General features: G+C 45.0%; 1 long non-coding RNA gene across 2 annotated transcripts in view; it reads left to right on the forward strand.

Annotated features, from left to right (window-relative positions):
- Positions 1–14,248, forward strand: part of LOC117872093 — a 69,606-nt gene extending 55,358 nt beyond the window's left edge. The window contains exons 2-4 of one of the 2 annotated variants that reach the window (XR_004644404.1): positions 5,619–5,838; positions 12,518–12,699; positions 14,192–14,248. This is a non-coding gene — a long non-coding RNA (uncharacterized LOC117872093). The remainder of the gene's footprint in view (positions 1–5,618; positions 5,839–12,517; positions 12,700–14,191) is intronic. The other variant, XR_004644403.1, reaches the window with a different exon arrangement.
- Positions 14,249–15,223: the final 975 nt, after the last annotated feature.

Below are 15,223 nucleotides of genomic sequence, written 5' to 3' on the forward strand. Positions count from 1 at the left end.
AGGATCTCTCAAAACTGGGTAACTAGGCAACAAAATGGCAGATGATATTCATTGTTGATAAATGCAAAATAATGCACATTATTGGAAAATATAATCCCAACTATACATATAAAATGACGGGGTCTAAATTAGCTGTTACCACTCAAGAAAGAGATCTTTGAGTCATTGTGGATAGTTCTCTGAAAACATCCACTGAATGTGCAGCAGTAGTCAAAAAAGCTACCAGAATGTTGGGAATCATTAGGAAAGAGATAGATAATAGGACAGAAAATATCATATTGCCTCTATATAAATCCATGGTACGCCCACATCTTGAATACTGTGTGCAGATCTGGTTGCCTCATCTCAAAAAAGATATATTGGAACTGGAAAAGGTACAGAAAAGGGCAACAAAAATTATAAGGGGTATGGAACAGCGTCCGTATGAGGAGAAATGAATAAGACTGGGACTTTTCAGATTAGAAAAGAGACATCTAAGGGGAGATATGATAGAGGTCTATAAAATCATAACTGGTTTAGAGAAAGTAAATAAGGAAGTGTTATTTACTCCTTCTCATAACACAAAAACTAGGGGTCACCCAATGAAATTAATAGGCAGTAGGTTTAAAACAAACAAAAGGACGTATTTGCCAGAGGATGTTATGAAGGCCAAGGCTATACCAGGGTTCAAAAACGAGCTAGATAAGTTCATGAAGGATAGGTCCATCAATGGCTATTAGCCAGGATGGGCAGGAATGCAAAACCATGCTCTGAAGTGTCCCTTGCCTCTGACTGCCAGAAGCTGGGAATGGGAGACAGGGGATGGATCACTTGATGATTACCTGTTCTGTTCATTCCATCTGGGGCACCTGTCATTGGCCACTGTTTAAAGACACCATACTGGGCTAGATGGACCATTGGTCTGACCCAGTATGGCTGTTCTTATGTTCTTAGCCCCAAACATCACTCTGAAGCCTAGAATGTCTGTTGAGTCAGTGTAATGTGATAGAAATAGCCGCAAGCAATGGGATTTGGTTTAGAATATCACTAGGTTGAATCATCACTGGATTCATGGTCTGTTACTGTCCAATTTCTAAGTTTTCAGACACTTTTGGCTTTTTTACTCGTCACTTTACAAATTACCCCCAGGCGACAGCCCAGGCTTTCAGCTACTAGTAATAAATGCATTTCTGTGCTAATCCCCTCTGACTCCAACATTGAAAAGAATGTTTACACTGTGAAAAATAACAGAGCAAATGGGTCACAATTTAGAGTCAGACTTTAACCTCAAAGTCACATCACAGAGGCCTCAAAAAAAAAAAAAATCCATTACAGGACATGCAGAGCAGTGAAGTTTTCAAGACACCCAGTGTTAAGTACACAGCTATGGAACAATAACTATGACTAGGGCCCTACCAAATTCACAGTCAGCCAGCAGCCTCACAGAAGTAAAGATGGCATGGTGTGGTATTGCCACCCTCACTGCTGCTGGTAGGGCACTGCCTTCAGAGCTGGGCGACCGGCCAACGGCCGCCACTCTCTGGCTGCCCAACTCTGAAGGCAGCAGTGCAGAAGTAAAGGTGGCAATACTGTGACCTCCCTAAAATAATCTTGTGACCCCCACCCTTCTCCCCGCAACTCCCTTTTGGGTTAGGACCACCAATTTGAAAAATGCTGGTCTCCCCCAGGAAAGCTGTACAGTATAGGGTAAAAGCACCCAAAAGACCAGATTTCACGGGGGGAGACCAGATTTCACGGTGCATGACACGTTTTTCATGGCTGTAAATTTGGTAGGGCCCTAACTGTGACATGTAGCTAGGTAATTCTCAGCACAGGTGTTCATGAACACTGAAATGTATTCTGGGTACTGTGAGAAAATTATTCTCCTTCTCATCAATGACGCTTCATTTGCTGGAAAACAAAGTGATATGTAGTCCTTTTTCCCATGTTTAGCTATGGCCTGAGAAAGTTAAAATTCTGTGGTTATGGCTGGGATTTTTGTTTTGTTTTGCTTTGTCCCTGTCTCACTTACAAGTGTGTATCAAATAATGAAAGGCACTGTGCTGAAGGCAAGTGAAGATGTGTTGACACTGAGAAAGGAAGTGCTAAATATAAGAATTGCTAAATGCCCATTTCGTGATCTCAGCTGTCTGTGTCATAGGAAAAACAACATCTAAGTTCAGCTGTTTGGGCTCAACAACCGAGACTTAAAATGACTCTGAGTGGGCTAAAACAGCTCGAAGCCCTGAAAAAGTCAGTTGTGTCACTGCGATTATACTTAATTGGCATTGTGGGAAGCCTTTCTTTCTACAAATCAGCCCACACTGTCCCCTTGTGCAAAGAGCCTTTTCATTAGCTCCTGTGGACGTGCAGCCAAACTGCCCAGCAAATACCAGCATTGTAATGTGATCTCAAAAGGGAGCAAAGTAGTCCAGAGCTATTCAAGCATTCCCGCTTCCTTCGCAGACTCCTGACAGTCCCATGTCTGGACTTCCTGATTTTCTTTCAGCACCCCACAAAGGGACTTTTCCTCCTAGTGCCCTTTCACCAGACAGACAGTTCTTCCCTGTCTCCCCTGTACTCCCGGAATCCCTCCTCCAGCAGGTTGGCTCAGCAACCTTCAACTCAGCTGCCTCCCGTTGCAGGATTATAAATAGTAAGTGCAATGTTTTCTTCTAGGAAGGGATTTAAATCTAGTCCAAGGTCACTTGTGTCTTTCTATGAGAGATGAAAAGATAGTGTTGTCTCTGGTAGAATGAGACTTGAAGGCTGTTCACATAGCTCAAACCACAAGGCCATTGCCCTCTGTTTCACAGGATCACAATCCTTTAGTGTACGCAACAGAACTATAGCCTTGGGTTTACCCAGGGTGGCTCAGAAAAAAACTCCACTGTGCTTTTATTGGCTCCATTGGTATTTGTGTTTGTTTTGACCAAAGTATGTGTTCCCTTATCTTGGCATCAGTAAGTCTACTCCCATCGCAGCTGTATGCTCAGTAAACATTATCTGTATAGTCAAGGGACCCAGGGTGCACACATTTATTCAGGTCTCTACAGTACTTTTGCTTTGGCTGTGATAAGCAGAGTTTACAATTAAACAAAACAACTACAAAGAACAAGAAAGCTGAAAGACTCCTTTCAAGCCATGTTTCTGGAAGGAGTAATATCTTTTAACTTTCTTCCCTCATTCTAAAGGGCAAATTCTACCCGGTATGTTCACGCTCTCCTGGTCAGTGGGAACCGTGTGCATGGATCTGACAGCAAAATTTGGTCACAACTACTATCAAGCCTTTATATAGTGCTCAAAGCATTTTATGGAGGATAAAGAGATGTAAGCAGAGTCAGGATGAGCTCTACCCTGACATCTGGTGGTGAATTATGGCGAGTGTGGAAAAGAACTCCAGGGGCTGATCTTGTTTGCATAGGCACACCCACTCGCCTGGCATGAAACCACAGCAACTCAAAGTGGTTACTTTGGCTGGTGTGGGATCCCCAGTTTCTCTGTTATTGGGGCAGGAAGAATAAAGTTTTGTTACCCTGATTCTGTGAATCAAGGCCAGTGGAACTGTTGTATGGCAGAAGGACTGAGTGAGTCATTCACCATTACCTAGGAAGCATTTGCTTGTCAAGGGGCATGGGTTACAAAACCCAGTGAATTGAGAGAGGTTGGGGGCAGGTATTGGTACCTGGTGGTGTGGGTCCCTTTTGTGGGCCTGAAACACCAATTGCACCTCCTCCTCTCTCCACTGTCGAATGTCAGAGCTAACTTTGATTCTCTTAGGAGTCTAGTTACAGGCTGCTGAGCTGAGTTCACTTTGGGCCAATAGTGCACCAGCACTGGGGCTCCCCTACTAAGAACTGAAATCACTAAGAGCTGAAATCACAAAAGAGCTAAAGCTATTTAAGAACTGAGATCACTGAGGCTGTGTTAACTAGTGGGGGAGCCTGAAGCTATTTGCTAAGCTAACTTAGCTTAGCGGAGGTGAGCGGAGCGGCTGGAGGAGCAGCTAGCAGAGCCTTGTGGGAGCTGCCCACGGGACGACTGGAGCGGAGCGGAGTGGCGCGGCTCGGCTCACAGGTCGGTGAGCGGAGCAGAGCAGCGCGGCTCACAGGTCGGTGAGCGGAGCGGAGCAGAGCAGCGCGGCTCACAGGTCGGTGAGCGGAGCGGAGCAGCGCGGCTCACAGGTCGGTGAGCGGAGCGGAGCAGCTGCCAGAGCAGTTCGTGGGACGGCAGGAGTGGGACTGCGGGTGGAATGGAGCAGTTCGTGGTGAAGGCTGCGGTGGAACCCCACGGAGAAGCAGCCGGTTGGCCTCGGATCACGTAAGGTGCCCCTTAACACCCTGCTCACCCCCCCCTTTGAACTCTGGGGCTGCACTGATCATGGACAGAGACTTTGGGGGGTTGTCGGACTTTTGTGATTCTTGGGTTGCTGGACCCAAGAGACTTTGGGATTGGTGGACTTTTGGGACTTTGGTGATTCTTGGGTCGCTGGTTTCAAGAACCAATGGGAGAGGACATGGCCCAATTTGCTGGGGTGGGTCTTCGCTCATGGTTTGGTCTAAGAACTCTAGTTCTGGTGTTTTTCCAATTTAATGCTGATGTTGTTTACCTCATGTTATTAAACATTTTCTGTTACACTCAGACTCCGTGCTTGCGAGAGGGGAAGTATTGCCTCGTAGAGGCGCCCAGGGGGTGGTATGTAATTGTCCCAGGTCACTGGGTGGGGGCTCGAGCCGGTTTTGCATTGTGTTATTGAAACGGAACCCCTAGATACAGAACCCGGCCCTTGTTGCTGCCAACTTAGATGGGCAGAAGGGTTACAGAGACATATAAGTAATAACACCCACTCTCCAGTCTAAAGGGCAGACGCCATTCTTCACATTTATGAAGGGCACTTGCAGCTTCACTACCATGGAAAGCCTAGCAATGTAAGGCAGATGGTCTTTCCTAAGATTTACTAAAGAAGGCTTAATAAAAGGTCAGGACAAATATCTATGGGTAATCAGGGAAACTTGACCCATCTGACTTATAGAGCCAGATACTGCCCTCCGTTACTTGGTAATAAATCCAGAGAGCTCCACTGAAGAGAATGGAATTATTCCAAATTTTACACCATTAGAAAAGAGATCAGAGTCATGCCCTCTTCAGTCTCTTCTTTTGTATCCAAAGTAATTGCTTGGAAAGTGACCACCAGGACAGGATCTAAACTGCCTTGGTGGCATCCAGTACCACTACAGTAATACGCAAGGGGGGGAAATCCGTTGGAAGAATGAGACTCAAAGGAGGAGAAAGAAGAGGCCTGAGAAGATAAAGATGTTCCTTAACAAAGCTAGAGAGAAGGAAATGTAGGGCTTTGCATGCCCAATCTGCAGCATGACAACACCAAACCCACATACACAGAGGCTGTTTTTAAAACAGGAGGCCTGTAACATTGCACTGAAATGCAGTTCAAAACATCCACCCACCCTAGCAGGCTTGGGAGAGCTAAAGAATATGCCTTTCCCCCACCCAATTCCCTGCTGCCAGGTGAAAGTTTCCCACAGGAAAATGAACAAATCTGTGTCAAATGTAGTTATTCATAAAAATGTGTCCCATTTGTTTTCTTTTTCTCTCTTTCATGCACCCTCTGGGGGAGATAGCCAGTTGGAAAAGAGAGAGCCCTTCAAACGTAGTCCTTCCCCACCCCACAGTGAACCTCATCAGGGCTTCCATCTCATGTCACAAGAATGATGTTGCCTTTATGAGTAGTAGACATGACCTGAAAGGGTGAACAGCAGTGCCAAAAAGTCACAGAACTCATATTACACAAGCGAGGACTTTGGAGCCAAGGGAAACTTCATCAAATGCTGACATATCAAGGTGAGTTTGTCCAAAATATGACCTCTTTTTTTCTTTGTTTCTTATATCTATTTGCAAGGTATATGTAATTCTTCATGGATTTCCTTCTGGCCCCAAAACAATTACTTGTTGGCGCCTACTGTGGCCTTGGGCACAGAGGTTTTATACAGATATAAATAATGTATGTACAAATGGCAATGTGTCTAGCTAAGTTCATGGCCAAATACCTGATTATTGCAAGTCTGGATTAGGCACACAATTGAGCGCAGCACAGGGCTTTTTAAAGTTTTTAAGGTGAGGCTTTTAAGCTAGGTCAGGCCTTACATGCCATACGGGTGGTTCAGTTCATGCAGTGAGGTTTTTTATTGTTACGATTCTCAGAACAAACCATTTTTCTATTTCTTATTTGTTTTCTCACTGCGACACTTCAGTCTAAACTTCCTTTTCTTAAGCATGCCTTTAGACTAAAAAGATTTAGGGCCCGAGTCTCAGCTTATGAAAATCAGTATAGTTCCATTGATCTTAGTATGAACTTTTCTTCCTTTAAATTTTGTTTTGTAAAGCTTACTCTTTCCTGCAATCTTTGCATCTTAGAATTTTGCTGGAATAAGGGACAGTAGAATACTGAGTTAATCAAGGACCCGCATTCCATGGGATAATTTCGCCTGAGTTTATTGGTCATGTATGGCAAATGCATCAGAAAAAAAAGGTAGATTACTTTTTCTGGCTGACATCCCCACATACATATTATGAAATTCTGCCCTTAAATTAAATGAAGGAGCTACTACAAATAGTCTTATGGTCCAGGTGGATAATATTGAGCATATTATGAGAAAAGGTAGCCTGGACAAAATAGTTCTTTCCCCTTCCTGTATCATTTTCAGTGTTCCCACAGTAGTTTGCATTTTGAGTTCAGCCATATTAGCTTCAAGCAAATTGACAAGTTCAAGCATGAATCTAATTTAAGCTTTGAATAAAACCCATCCACGACAACTCTAATTATTAAGCAGATGTATTGCTTTTACATTGATTTATTACTTAGAAACAATTACAACCATTCTTCTCTGCATTCATTCATATTTCAATGACTTAGCATGCAGGCTACCTTATCATCAAAACTTGGGTCAAAAACCAGGTCTGCTGCCCACCAATAAATTGCTTCTGTGCCTGGATTCTGTCTACAGCATCCTATACCTGGATTGTGTGGATGTGCCTAACAATTTCGCTACACTTTAAGTAGAGATGAATCAGGGTACAGGGACTGGCTATCCCATGAAATGTGGGTGCACACATGAAATAGATCAAGCGCCATTAATGGAAGATATGACAAGGATGATATCTGCCCTTTCATTGATAGTCTGTGTACATTATTTGTTCTTTGGTTTTGCAATGTGGGATACTGTTGGATCCCCAGCTGCTGTTAGATGATCATATAGCAGCAATGACCCAGGCAGATTTTTTCACCAACAGCTGGCCAGGAGGTGGCAATCATTTCTTTCAGATGTGACCTTGCTGACATTAACCACACCTTTGTCACCTGCCCAGTAGTCTGTTGCAACGTGCTCTACATGGGGCTGCACATGACATCATCGTGGTGCAGAACGTGATGACTTGCTTGCTAAGTGGAGTTTCTCACTGTCAGCGCTTTGCAGAACTCCGTGTTCTGCACTGGCTGACTGGCAATTTCCAGCTGTAGTCTAAGGTGGTATTTTTGACTGACATGATGCTAAAGGGCCTGGGACTAGACTACCTGCTGGATTGTCTTTCTCCCTGGGCAACACTGCTGCAGTCCTGATCAGCAGAGGTGCTTGAGACTGACCATCTTGCTATAGGAGAGGGGGCTCCTAGCCGGGTATCTCCATGATGGGCCTTCAGGTTTGGAATTTACTTCCCCCACTTGGTCCAGAATAAGCCTGTTGACCTTCAAATTCCGTCTCTCTTCACAAGCATTTGAAGAGGAAGGACTGCACTAAAGGCTGAGATTGGAGCACTGAGGTTCAGGATATGTGGCCATAGTAGTTCCCCCTCAGACAGGTTTTGTTTCTAGGGAGGTTCCTGCATTAATATTTGTTTGTATAGGGTGCCCTGTATTTTTAACATATGGCAAAGGTACCTTGAAGCCTAGATAGGGAGTTTTTAATGCTTTATGTATATCTAAATAAATAAATATTTGCAGAATCCTTCATAGCTACGCTAGAAAAGGGTGTGCTTTTTAACCTGTGTTAACTGGTCAAGGTAAGCCCTAGGGAAAGCCAACCATTCACCTTGACCAGCTAGCATGTGTTAAAACTACAGTTTGCATTGTCCACACTAGGGTTTTAACATGTGTTAGTTCCCATGTATTAGCTAATCATGGTAAAAACACACATCCTTCTTACTCAGGACAAACCCTTACTGGGAGCAGGGGAAGTACCACCTTCTCTAATGCATCTGGAAGTGATCTTATAAGACAACTTCATGCCAGTCCAAAGCCATGCAACAAGTCCTAGGCCCCATTGAAGTTCTGTGATAAGGGCAAGAAGTGGTCAAAAAGCCCTGTCCAGGCCCTCTGCACTAGGGTGACTTTCACCCTCAAGGTTTTAAGTGGCTATATGAAATGGGTGATGTTTGTGGCCAAGGGCAATCTGTTTCCATCTGTTGGTATTGATAGTGAACAGTAGCCATATTTTTAAAAAGGTAACTGGCCTACTCTTCTTTGAAGAAGTGACAGGCTTCAAATGAAGTAAACGGCTAGTTCATATCATTGCAAATCTTAATTATTGTAATTCATTTTCACTATTTGCTCCCCTTTATTCCTTCCTCTCATTTTGCTAGTCAAGCTGATAGTGGCTATATCTTGCAAAACACACCATGTTCTCTTATGCTGCTGAGAATAGAGAACATTAAGTGGACTCACCACAGCCTGTGCTATATGTGGTCATCATTTTTTCCCACAGTTCTTTACATATTATCACATAGCAAAAGGGCAGAAAAGGTCTGGTAACACACAGCTGTTCAGATGCAGTGCAGTAGTTGTTCCACTCGAGGGAGATCATGCTTTTAAGTAGCTAGAGTAAAACACACACTAACATAAAGAATGTAAAGGTAAAAACCACTCGCTGCTGGGGTGGATAGAAGAGGAACTGGAAAGCAGACAGGAGTTCTTTACCCAATGTCTGTCTGTAAGGTGTTCTGTGAGTAATAAAGAGTGCCCAGCCACTACAGGCAATGAGTGCTCTAAGAATGCTAATAATTACAATAATGACTAATAGGACCACCTTCCTCAAAAACCTGGGGCCTGATTTGCCATTCTGGCAGACTAGACTCCACATTTGAATAGAGGTGCATATGCAAAATTGTTTTATGCCACCTTTTGTTCTGGGACTGTCCAGGGGCCTGCCCAACTACTGGCATAAGTAAGAGCGGTCTTGAAGATGCTCTGACTTGACCTATGGCTGTTCCAGACTCCTAGGGGCCATTGCAGCAGTCAAGGTAAACAGCATGCTCTAGCAATGCACCTTGCCCTGGCACATATCATAGGCTAGGGGTTGTAGGAGGGAGACGTGTAGAACCGGTTATGCCAGCTCTCTATCCTCTCAGGCAGCCCCTACACCAAGAACATTCCCCAGTGAGTAGATTCACTGCCTTTAGGAGTGATGGAACAACACAAAGCCTATGTCTACACGGCACGCAACTGGTGGCAGTGCATAGGGTATGTGTAGCTACACACTGCAGTGAACAGCAGGCTCCGTCCACACTGCAGTGTGCAGCTACATGTGTCAGTGAAAAGCTCTGGTGGGGGGAGGCAGCAGGGGAAAGTTTCAGTAGCTCCCTGCTGCCAGAGCCTTTCACTGTGGTGAGAAGGTGGCTCTGGCAGGGAGGAGGCTGTGGGGAAGGGCTGAATTGCGGGGAAAGGCCCCAGCAACTGGGTGCTGGCAGAGCCTTTCCCTACTGACTCCTGTCTGCCAGAGTTTCAGGGAAAAACTCCAGCAGTGGGGAAAGGCTCCAACAGTGGGATGGCAGCGGGACACGACACTGCTCGAAATATCAGTGTAGAGAGGAAGGCTAGAGAGTCATGTAGAGTATGGACTTGTACCCACCGAGATCATTGAACAATGAAAAACTGGGCTCCTGGTGCCTAGGAGCGACCTTCATTTTTCACACACCTGAGAAATTAACACTGGCTTTTACGAGATGATGCCGCTGTGAGGGGGTGTGACACACCATGGTGGCACTCAGCATTACACGGCATGGAGAGATTCAACATGTTCCAAAGAAATAGACATTTGAAGACCGTTGACTCTTTCCTAAGGGTGAGGTTGAGGAGGGGTGTCATTTTAGTCTATACAAAACCCATTGTCTCCAGTGTACATGCTGCCCAATAGTGAGATGGAGAGCAATGAAAACGTTACACCATTATTAGATGCACGTCCTGTACCAGCCTCCCTACACTGACCAGGGGAAATGAATGACACAAAGAATACAACCAAAGTGGTCAGCTAGAAATGAGCTCCCCACCTCCCCTTAGTCAAAAGGGACCTTGGCGTACACAACTCCCTGCAGTGAGATGCTCTTGGAGAAGAGTGATGGGATTCATTAGAGACAGTTAAACTTGATTCATCCCATCTCCTACCACTCCCTGCCTTGGCTCCCTAACAGGGAGAATACCAGGGCGTTTCCCATTCAGGATCAGTTGTCAGAGACAGATTCGCATAAAATTCAGCATCTACAGGGCATTTGTGTGAGTCAGAGTCATTTCAGAATGGCTCCAAGCTATTGGAAAAGCAACTCCCAAAGTTCCTGGGGTGGTTCCCAAGCTAATAGACGTCCACTGGAAAAGAGAGGAGCTAATAAAAGCTCAGGGTAAGAAATTAGAAGGTCCTGAAAATAATTCCAAGCCGCATCATAATATTTATCATTTTATATCTTCAAAGCGCTCTACAAATATTATCTGATGAATCCTCTCGACACTCCGGGGAGAGATTATCCTCCCTAGTTGGCAGCTATGGAAACCACGGCACTGAGTTAGGTGACTTGCCTAGAGCCAGAGAAGGGAGTGTCAGAGCCTGGTTTTGAATTCAGGAGTTCCTGGCTCCCACTCGTGTGTTCAGACCATTAAGTAATGTGGCTTCCCTGCAGGAAAGATAATAATAAACTCCACTTACCCGTCCACATTCCCAGTAACTGGGCTAACCTGTATTTATAACACTAGTGTCAATTCTAATTCACAACAAGCAGGTCCATGGTCCATGGTTTAGATGCATACATACATTAGTACTCTTCAGTAGTGAGCCAGACCTTCAAATCTGAGAGTATCAGGAAATATAGCCCAAGCCAGGGCCCTATTCGGTGTTATCTTCATACTTGTAGCATCACCAATATGTTATTCCACATCTCCATGGATCTAGGGAGGGAGCGACCAGTCACCGTGCTCCCCTGCGCATCCCAGTGCTGTGCTCAGAGCACTACACCAGGCTGCCTTTTTCACCTTCAGCCACCAACATCCCTCACAAACGTCTACCAAAATCCCAACAGCATGGCCTCCGCGAGAAGCCCCCAAACAGCACTGCTGTAATCAGAATTTTGAGTATGAAATTTAGAAAAAGATTATAATAAAGTCCCCTTCCGGGCTGTGTGACACAGCATGAAGGTGGGATAAACTACGTTTTGAAACTCACTTGGGATGACTCAGTGCTGCAGAATTGTTCCACTCTCACTCTGTCCTTCTATTTTGCTATGTTCTTATGCCACGTGCATCCCAGTAATATCTGAGTGCTGCCCACGTCAGCCGAATGCTTGATGGTAAAAAGGCATTGCCCGGATGATGCTGTACCTAAAATCAAGTGGCGTTGGTGATGGGCGGACTAGCTGCTCAGAACACAAGAGTTCTCATCTAATCCAAGAAGGCCAGATATTCAGGGCATCCTCGAAAGCCTTATCCTTGATAGGGGTAAGTCCTAATCTGATGGTGGTTTTCTAGACACTTGGCACTGGTCCATCATTTCTCAACTGGATTGTATGATACATAACTGTGCTCTGCCTTCTGTAGTAACAGATGAGCTCATTTCCCCTGCTTTTTAACCAGTCAGTGCCAATTCTCCATGCTCTTCAATTATTGTTATTAATATCATTTCTTCTTACGTACAGTGACCTAAAAAGAGCCTGACTGCTACTCTGGGCACCTCTGACATTATTTAAAACAAACTCTCATTTCAGCAAAAGTCCAACCCCAACCCAACAGGGGGACTTTCCCCTCCTCCCTAAACAATAGCCTTCATCAGCCTCCAGATTCTTCAGGTACTTGAGCAAACAGAAGCCCAGGCCTTGCTGCATGCTCTGGAGGTCACCACACCTAGACTATTTTGGACCACAGTTGGATACTTGTGTCACAGTTTCAGGTCTAGCTGCACCTCAGTCCCCTCTCTGGTCTCTCTGAGTGCAACCACAGGTTGTCACTCCCCAGGCCTTTCCCTCTCCTGGGGTGGAATGCCATAATTCTCCAACTCTCAGACCAGGCCCTGGATACAGCACCCTGTGTATCGACTGTGTGCTGTGTTTGTATGCCTGTGGTTCTTCCCTCCAGCAGCCTGTGACCTGTGGTGTGTATAGTGACCAGACAGCCTTCTCCTGAAGCCAAAGTATTGTTTATTTTGCAGTAGGAAAAAAGGCCTTAGTGAGAAAAGGATTTGGAAACAACAGCCTACATGCACTTCTTTCTTAGCAGCAGCTTGCAGGACAGAGTCCCAAAGAGCAATTCTCGGGAGATGGAAGTCAGCATCTCATCCTTCTTAGGCAAACGAATGGAAGAGAACAGTCCACCAGAACAATGACAGAAAAGCTGACTATTGAAGCCTTTCCAGGACTAGGTCAAAGGGGCAGCATGCAATCCAGGAGCTGCTTACGGTGAGCATTTAGAATGACTTAAAATGTGTGCCTTTCTATTACAGTGGTTGATGTATAATAGTGCCACTATAGTTAAGGTCACATCATGCCTTCTGTTGAAAGGTCGACACTTCTAAGTTCTGGGAAATTGACATGCTTGGTCAGATGCTTGGTCAGAATAGGGTTGCCACCTTTCTAATTGCTGGTAACCAAACCCCCAAGGCCCTACCCCTTGCCCCCTGCCCTGCTTCTTCCTCCCAAGGCCCCACCCCCACTCCACCTCTTCCCTCAAGACCCCACCCCTTCTCCACCTCTTCTCCCAGGCTCTGCTCCCTTCTCCCCCTCTTTCCCCAAGGCCCCATCCTGTTGCTCTCTCTTCTCCTCCCTCCCCGCAACACTCGCTGGATCGTCTCAAGGAACCTGCCTGCGGGTAGCAGCTAAGCAGTGGCTGGCACAGGTTAATAACATGTAATAACACCATCCACCCCATGGTAATTGGACTTTTGGTTCGGGTGCCATTTAGGGTTGCCAGGTTCCCTTTTTGACCAGACTTTCTGGTTGAAAACTGGGCATCTGGCAACTCTAAATGGGACCTGGACACAGAAGCCAAAAACCAGACTGTACAGGTACAATCCAGATGGGTGGCAACCCTAATTTGACATTTGGGTGGCCTCAGGAAGGTTCAGGGTAGGATAAGTGACTAAACTCTGGGGTCTTTGTGCCAGAGGTTATGGAGATATATGCCCCCAAAAACCAGCCATTTTAATAAAAGGTTCTAGGTGGGTGGGTGGGAAGGGGAGTTTGCACAGAATTAGAGATCAAACTCTTGATGTGATGCGGGTGAAAATGGTCTGAGTCTGTCGAGTTTTACCCAAAGCAGAGTGAATGGCACCAGGAATTCTTTGGGGGACTCATACTCAGAGAAGCCTTTAAGAAAAGATACTTTTTTTTCCCATGCGCCAATACAGAAAAACAGCTAGAATGTTTCCTTACCTCCCATTTTATATACCTTAAAGATCCATGATTGTGAATGGTCTAAAATCTGAATGGTTAACACTGCTCTACAGCCATAATGCTTCTGAAATAAATGTAGTCAAACTTTACTAATTCTGGGTCACTGAGAACGAAAATGATGCTTAAAATTGTTGATTGGCTCTAGTTTTCAAGATATGCTATTGGGTCAGTATATACGACCCTTGACTTGGGAATGGCGGAGGATAAGTGAGTTATAAAGGGAAGGGATCTCAATTTAAACCAGAAATGACTAAAATACATCTTTGACTGGATCTATGAATAAACCTATGACTGGGTTTGGACGGTACTTGCTTTTTAGGCAAAACAATGAATATGCAATCTGAAGCTGGTATTGCGTCATACATGATATGAATTGCATCATGTTATTCCTAGAAGTCATGGATGATGCAATCATAATGAAGCTTACATCACTCTGCTGAACAAATTGCCCTGTATCAGCTCTAGAAATCATACAGTGTCGTGCTCTCTTATTTGTCAGTGTTTGATTTTGCAAAGGGACACATTTCTGTTTAGCCAAAGTAAGCAGAGATGCCTCGTACTTGTGTGAACAGTGCAGATAACTTCTGCTATGTTTGTGGTGAAGTGACTTTTGCATCACACAAGCGCAGTATAACCACTATGGTTAAGAAAGCCTATCACCTTTATTTTGGCTGCAAAATTGGAGATCAGGACAAGAGGTGGGCCCCACACATATGCTGCAACACTTGTGCAACAAATCTTCACCAGTGGTTGAACAGGAAAAGGAAATCTATGCCTTTTGCAGTGCCAATGATTTGGAGAGAGCCAACAGATCATACCAGCAATTGTTACTTCTGCATGGTGCCTCCAGTTGGGAAAGGTGTGTCAAAGAAGAAAAAGTGAACTGTGCATTATCCAAACATTCCATCAGCTATACGCCCAGTATCCCACGGAGAAGGACTGCCAGTTCCTTTTGCACCAGAATCATTCTCACTTGAGTCAGACGAGGAAGAGGAAGAGGATGAAACTTCTGGTCCTGAACCATCAATGTCACAGGACCCACATTTTCTCCCATCCTCCTCCTCTGAACCACACCTCATAACACAAGATGAACTGAATGACCTTGTCAGGGATTTGGAACTACCCAAGAGTAAGGCAGAGCTGTTGGGCTCCAGACTACAGCAGTGGAATCTCCTGGCAGGTGATGTTAAGGTTTCCATGTTCCGTGACCGTCAAAAGGATCTTGTCCCATTCTTCTTCATGGAAGGTGATCTTGTAGCCTGCAACAACATCGATGGTGTGATGGCAGCCCTCAACATCATTCACGATCCAGATGAATGGAAACTGTTCATTGATTCATCGAAGACGAGTCTTAAAGCTGTTTTACTGCATAATGGCAATGTTTTGCCATCAATTCCAGTTGGTCATGCAGTCCATATGAAGGAAACCTATGACAACATGAAACAACTTTTGAGGTGCATAAACTATGACCAACATCAGTGGCAGCTTTGTGGCGATTTGAAGGTTGTTGCTCTCTTGCTTGGTCTGCATA

This window comes from Trachemys scripta, chromosome 2 (assembly GCF_013100865.1).
Source record: "Trachemys scripta elegans isolate TJP31775 chromosome 2, CAS_Tse_1.0, whole genome shotgun sequence".
Taxonomy (NCBI): Eukaryota; Metazoa; Chordata; order Testudines; family Emydidae; genus Trachemys; species Trachemys scripta.